This window comes from Euphorbia lathyris, chromosome 2 (assembly GCF_963576675.1).
Source record: "Euphorbia lathyris chromosome 2, ddEupLath1.1, whole genome shotgun sequence".
Classification (NCBI taxonomy): domain Eukaryota; kingdom Viridiplantae; phylum Streptophyta; class Magnoliopsida; order Malpighiales; family Euphorbiaceae; genus Euphorbia; species Euphorbia lathyris.
The window spans coordinates 101,292,577-101,299,924 of NC_088911.1; positions in this window are offsets into that span (position 1 = coordinate 101,292,577).

A 7,348-nucleotide genomic window follows, 5' to 3' on the forward strand; every position below is an offset into this window, starting at 1 on the left:
TTTGAATCAAACTTTGCTAAGCTATCTTTGGTATTTAAAATAAAACATCTACAGCCAAAAGCACGAAAGTATCCAATATTGGGCTTTCGTCCTTTCCAAAGTTCATAGGGGGTTTTCTTGAGTATAGGTCTAACTAGAGCCCTATTAAGAATGTAGCATGCTGTGTTAACAGCCTCTCCCCAAAAATACTTTGGAAGCCTATGCTCATCCAGCATTGTCCTGGCTATTTCAACCAGAGTTCTGTTCTTCCTTTCCACAACCCCATTTTGCTGAGGTGTTCTAGGAGCAGAAAAATTATGGTCAATGCCGCTGGCTTCACAGAATTCAACAAACTTTTGGTTTTTGAACTCTCCACCGTTATCACTACGGATATGAGCTAATTTTAGGTCTTTTTCATTTTCAATTTTTCTAACCAAATTTGAAAATGTCTCAAAAGTCTCATCCTTGCTGGTCAGCAAGATGACCCACGTATACCGAGAGAAGTCATCTACGATGACCAAGGAAAATCTTCTTCCATCCAAACTCAGCGGCTGGACTGGACCAAAGAGATCCAAGTGTAGCAACTCTAACGGACGTTTAGTTGAGACAATGTTTTTACTGTGAAAAGATTGTTTGGTTTGTTTTCCAGCTTGGCAAGTGTGGCATAATTGATCTTTTTGAAATTTAAGTTCGGGCAGTCCCTCAACCAATTGCTTTCTTGCTAGTTTGGCCAGGAGGTCCATGCTTACATGACCAAGTCTCCTGAGCCATAGCCAGGAATTTTCTTCCTTTGTTACTAAGCACACAGTTTTTGAAAACTTTTTCTCTAAGTCTAGCATAAAGACATTATCTATCCGAGGGGCAGTTAAAATTAACTCATTTGTTTTACCCTCGTATATTTTACATCCAGTAGCATCAAATATAACTTTTCTCCCATTGTCACATAGCTGAGCTACGCTGAGTAAGTTATATTTGAGTCCGCTGACTAGGGAGACAGATTCAATAGTAGGATTACCTCCGATGGTTCCTGAGCCTACTATCTTACCCTTCTTGTTGTCTCCAAAACTTACGCTCCCTCCTCGTTTACATTCAAACGTGATGAACTGAGTTTCATCACCCGTCATATGCCTTGAGCATGCGCTGTCAATATACCACATCTTTGACTTCTCGGCACATCTCAGGCTTATCTGCATTGTAACTAGTTACTTTTAGGTACCCAATTCTTTTTGGGTCCTGACTTGTTAGGTGCAACATGTATAGCATCATACTTTATTTTATGGCGGCATACATGGATAGTATGGCCATTCTTTCCACAGAAGTCACAACTGACCTTCTGTTTAGGATTTTTTACTGACTTGTCAGCACCCCAGTGCTGAGCGTGCCAGCACACCTTAGTGGTGTGTCCTAACTTCCCACAAAAGTCACACTGGACTTTTCGCTGGGGATTCCATCTCTGCCGAGTACCTTGGTACTGAGTTCTCAGAGGAATGTTATTTTTATTTGGAACCTTTAGTTGGTTCTGGATGGTTGTGATGTCCTTCCTCAGTTTCTTTGAAACTGTCTGGACTTCAGAGATATACTCATGCATGATCTTCATGTTATCATGCAGAGTCGAATTGTCCTGAAGAAGGTATCTGAGGTCACTCAGTTTGACCTCTTCCACTTCGTCACAGCACCTGCTGAGTGCTCTAACTTTCTTATTACACTTCTTGACAAGTGTATAGAGATCACTCAGGGCATTAACCATATCGTTTCTGAGCTGGGGAAGAGAAATTAACTCATTTGATTGTTCCTCATCATCTGATGCGATGGATGGGTCAGCATGCTCAGAGACGCATGGCTCAGCATGTTCGTCAGCCATGAAGCATATCTTCGCTGACTCGGTGGCCTCAGTTTTTGTGGATGAAGACTCATCGCTGTCGCTCCAAGTAGCCACCATTGCTTTCTTCCCACTTTTCTTGTCTTTCCTCAGCGTGGGGCAGTTTGACTTAATGTGGCCAGTTTGATGGCACTCAAAGCATGTAATAGGCTTTGAGCTGTCCTTTCTGTATTTGCTGTCACTTGAGTCAGCCTTATACTTATCAAACTTTCTGTAAGGCTTTTTAGAGTATTTGTCACTCTTCTTGAATAGCCTTTTCATCTTCCTTGTGAACATAGCCATCTCCTCATCATCAGTTGAACTCCCGTCAGTGGAGTCAGCTTTCATGACAAGTGACTTCTGCTTCTTGTCTTCAGATTTTTCCTTCACCTCAAAGTTTTTCATGGATATCTCATGGGTCAGCAATGAACCGATGAGTTCGTCATATTTGTAGGTGGTTAAATCCTGAGCTTCCTCAACTGCTGTCTTCTTTGCTTGCCAATCCTTCGGAAGACTCCTGAGTATCTTTTTGACTTGTTCTTCCTCAGTGAAGATTTTCCCAAGTCTCTTGAGCTCATTTATGATGTTGGTGAACCTTGCGTTCATGTCTGAAATGCCCTCATCATTGTTCATGTCGAACAGCTCGTACAGTCTCATCTGCTGATTCACCTTGGATTCTTTCACTTTATTTGTTCCCTCGTGGGTGACTTCCAGCTTTTTCCAGATCTCTTGTGCCGACTCGCAACCTGAGATTTTTTATATTCTGCAGCATCGAGTGCACAGTGAAGCATATTGATAGTCGAAGCATGGTTTTGAAGCTTCTTAAGATCATCCTCTGTCCATTTGGCCTCAGCTTTTATAACTGTTTGGCCAGCCACAACCTCGACAGGTACAAACGGGCCTTGGATTATAGATAGCCAGGCACTCATGTTTGTAGCCTGAATGAAGTTCTTCATCCTATTCTTCCAGAAGGTATAGTTTGACCCGAAGAATAGGGGAGGCCTAGTAATGGACAGCCCCTCAGGCAGTATTTGAGTTGGTTGGTTTCCAGGGAGAAACCGAGTGCTGTTTTCGCCCATGGTAGGGATCAGCTCAAGGTTGTTAGACCTTTTAAAGTGAGCTTTTAAGCTCTGATACCACTTGTTGGTCCCTTGTTTAGTTGCAAGTATAGTTCCAAGGGGGGGTTATGAACTATTTAAACTTTTTTTGCAATTTAGGCAGACTTCTTTTTCTAAAGAAAAAAAGGTTTGAACAGCGGCGCTGAGTAAACAGTAAGGTACTGGCTTAGTCAACAGGTGACTAGGTCAGTTTCTTAGCTTGAGTCAGGAGATAGCACTTAGAGTCTATTCCTGAGCTCAGACGTTCAATGTGCACAACTCAACTTGACCTCTTTACTTGGTCAGTTTTGATTATTTAAAGAAGCAATATAAATAAGGAGTTAAGGTAAGAAATACTTCACTCAGCAGATTTATCCAGGTTCGGCTTCTTCTAAACCTACGTCCTGTCCTCGGAACACGTTCCGAGATTTCAAATAATCTACTGAGCTCTTTAAAGGTAGAGCCTCAAACCTTTTACAATATCAGCAATTGAGTATGACAAGAGTACCTTCCTCTATACTTCTACTCAATCCTAATCTCTCCGCTGAGTACTTAAAACCGAGTACTCAGCCTCTCCTTTCTATCTCTAGAAATGATAAGTGTTTTGTCCTAATACAAAGATGTGCTAAGACACTTTAGACGATTTACAATCACTCTAGACTTTTACATAGATATGAGAAATGTAGTGTAAGAATTTTTTCTTTGCTTCTTGCTTGCAGAACTTGTAGAGATTTGGTCAGCGTAATGGCTTGATTAAGTTCTGTGTGTTGTGAAGCTTGTGATGGCACTATTTATAAAGATGTCTGGGCGTCGGTCATTTCGAATTTCGAAATAACCGTTGGAGGGAAACGGCTATGTGTCATTGTCATCCTAACTTGCTCAGAGCTATCGGCCAATCACAATCGTGTATCTTCTGTCCTCGGTCAGCTCAGCAGATGGTCTCTCCTTTTATGGTAAAGTCAACTGGACAGTATACTGTGTCGTCTGAACTTTGCCAAAAGAGGAAACACTTTGTCTGGAAGTTTTCCTTTGCTAGCTGCTGTCTTGTACGCTTTGTCGAGACGACTCAGCAGCTTCATTGTGAAGTTGTTCCCGAAGGTCTTCTAGATCCTTCCGTTTGCTGAGTTGCGTTTTTGTTCAAAAACGGCAACGTCTTGACATACGCGGGCTGAGTGTACTGAGTTGTTTGACTTGGGCCTTGGCTTCCGTATTGGGCTTGGGCCTTTCGATTCTTATGTCTTATAGTATTTTAACTCAACATTGAACAAACACATTAGTAGAATTAAATCAAAGCATTTAAACTTAGTGTGTTTAGAATATGTATATATATTATACTTAACCAATTTTGTCAAATCAAAATTATGTGGAAAGGTGTTTCAACAGCACATACAAATCGGTATCCTGGACGACACTGCTTCTGACTCGACCAAACAGGCTATGATAGAGAAATTTGTGAAGAAACAGTATGGAGTTAGAATTTATTGATTTGTTGTAGGCAAGACGTGGATTGAATCTCCAAAATCCCGTCAACATTCTTCAGATATCTGTAGAAGTCATATCTCTGCCAGGATGGTGCGGAGTGGTATCCCGTGGCGAAAAACCAAACCAAGAATGAAGTTCAGGATATCCAAAAGTGAATATCTTACCCTCACATCGAAAACTGAGACGAACACGCCTCTTATTGACGAAACGAATAGTAGATAGAAACTCTAGTACCCAGTTTCCAATAATAGGAAACTTCATGGAAGCAAACTTGGTCCATCCCAAATTTGTCAGATAGCGATTCATGTCATCGCTTATCCCGAGTTCTTCGTTCAGGAACTCGTCCAGATACAGCATGCCACAAAATTGTGCATATCTAAACTGCAAATATCGTTTCCCCTCATCATGATTGTAGATTGGAAACCATGCTCCATAGCGTGAAGAGATATCAACTCTCTTGCTTCGAGCAGAAGTGTTCTTCCTAGCATTTTTCAAAGATTTGGTCATCTTTGTGAATAAGATTGTGTCTGTAGGAATTAGAATTGAAGAAAGAAATTCAGAAATCTGAAAGAGATGAAATGTTATGAAGGAATTCTGAATCTACAGGAATATATAGGTTACATAAGTGAAAGATTGTGTCTGTTTAAGAATAAAAGATGTCTAACTGATACATTTTGGATAAAACTGACTGAATTTTTGAAATGAGATGTCTGTAATTTCTTACAGTTGATTTCAAAATGTTAAAATACTGAAAGTCTCAACTGAGATTTCCGGAATCTCAACTGAGAATTCCCAAATCCTGAAACATGGAGAATCTCAACTGAGATTTCTAGATATATATTTTTCTCAAAAACACTTAACACTTTATGAAAATTTTCAAAACATGACTACATTAGAATTTAATTTTACAAAACCTTATTTGTACACAAATTCAAAAAATAAAAATAAAAATAAAAACAAAAATAAATTAACCTAATAATTAAAATAAAAATATATTAAATTTAAAAAGAAAGAAAAATAAAAAATTATGAACAAATAATAAGAAAAACTAAAAATTAAAAATATGAAAACTAAATAAATTGATTTTCATAGAATTCGTCCACGAATTCAATTGCTTGAATTGGAGCTCCTTCGTAATAAATTTTGCATCGATTACCGTTGACCTTTGATAACATTGAGATATTATCTCGAGGACTGAGAGGGATATTCACCTAAGGAAACGCCGCGTATCGACAAGATCCGCCTGGCGGATCACCGGATCTCCAAAGACCCATCAAAGGAGACCCGCTGGCGAACCTATGAGGCGAATCTCCTTGAACAACTCATTCGCCATTATAACGGCTGGGCCGACCTGGCCATAAAGACCATTAATGAGCTATCAAATTAGCTAACCGCCAGCTTGAGGGTAACCTGTAACTGCCATTAATGGAACATTAATGGAGACTTTCTAGTTACTGAAGGTTACAACTTTCTAGCTATATATAGCCTACGTCTCAGGCTATCCAGGTACACATTCACTTACCCTTTGTCAATTCAGTTTTCTCTCATGTTCTTCCTTACTGACTTTGGCATCGGAGCTTCCCCCCGTCGAACCCAACGACGCCCCCACAGGGACGGAAGTTAATCAGAATTTCTCTACTTGTCATCAATTTCTGATAACATTGAGATATTATCTCGAGGACTGAGAGGGATATTCACCTAAGGAAACGCCGCGTATCGACAAGATCCGCCTGGCGGATCACCGGATCTTCAAAGACCCATCAAAGGAGACCCGTTGGCGAACCTATGAGGCGAATCTCCTTGAACAACTCATTCGCCATTATAACGGCTGGGCCGACCTGGCCATAAAGACCATTAATGAGCTATCAAATTAGCTAACCGCCAGCTTGAGGGCAACCTGTAACCGCCATTAATGGAACATTAATGGAGACTTTCTAGTTACTGAAGGTTACAACTTTCTAGCTATATATAGCCTACGTCTCAGGCTATCCAGGTACACATTCACTTACCCTTTGTCAATTTAGTTTGCTCTCTTATTCTTCCTTACTGACTTTGGCATCGGAGCTTCCCCCCGTCGAACCCAACGACGCCCCCACAGGGACGGAAGTTGATCAGAATTTCTCTACTTGTCATCAATTGGTGCGGTGATCGTGGAATCCTTAAACAAATAAAGGGTTTTCATTCACGATTAGAAGAAACATGACAAATGGAGATCATAACCCCTCCTCAAGGGTTGAAACACCACTAATAACTAGTGCTGGTCGCACTGATTCTAATGCTCCCCCAACGCAAGATGAAAGTAGTATGCCCCCAGATGCATTCATCAACATGTGTGCAGAAGCTATAGGGGAAAAATTTGGCCCTGAAACAGGTGATCGCCTGCGGTCGTTTATGATCATTCCCCCGTTTTGGAGTTTGCCGACTTCATCTACAATATCTTCTTGGCCCCAGATGAATCTGGGACCAAACGCCCACAATTCTTCATTTCTCCAAGCCCATAATACGGAATCCATGGTGACTACCACGACGGCGTTAGGAGAACGACCAATCAACCGAGAGTTATTCCCTGCTGGCGCAGGAGGGAGTCAAAGAAACAATCAAACTCTGGCTGGCGGATCCACTAGCCATGGGATCAACCTGGGCGGATCGGATATCCCAAGGCGGTCACGGACAAATCTCTCCTTGGGTGGATCGGAAGGGCGAAAGCACAAAAAACGTAGAAAGGAGAAAAGTAGGCGGTCTGAATCGCCCTTGCCCCGAAGACCGAGATCCTCCCGCAAAGGCAGATCACCCCTACCTACTGAACGTAGACAGAGCAAAAGGCCAGTAGATACGCCGCATCCAAGCGGGCCACCACCACCACCACCACACCACGGGGATGATGGGCATATTCCTTCAGGAGGCTCTAGAGGGGGTAACGGCCAGGCTCCCC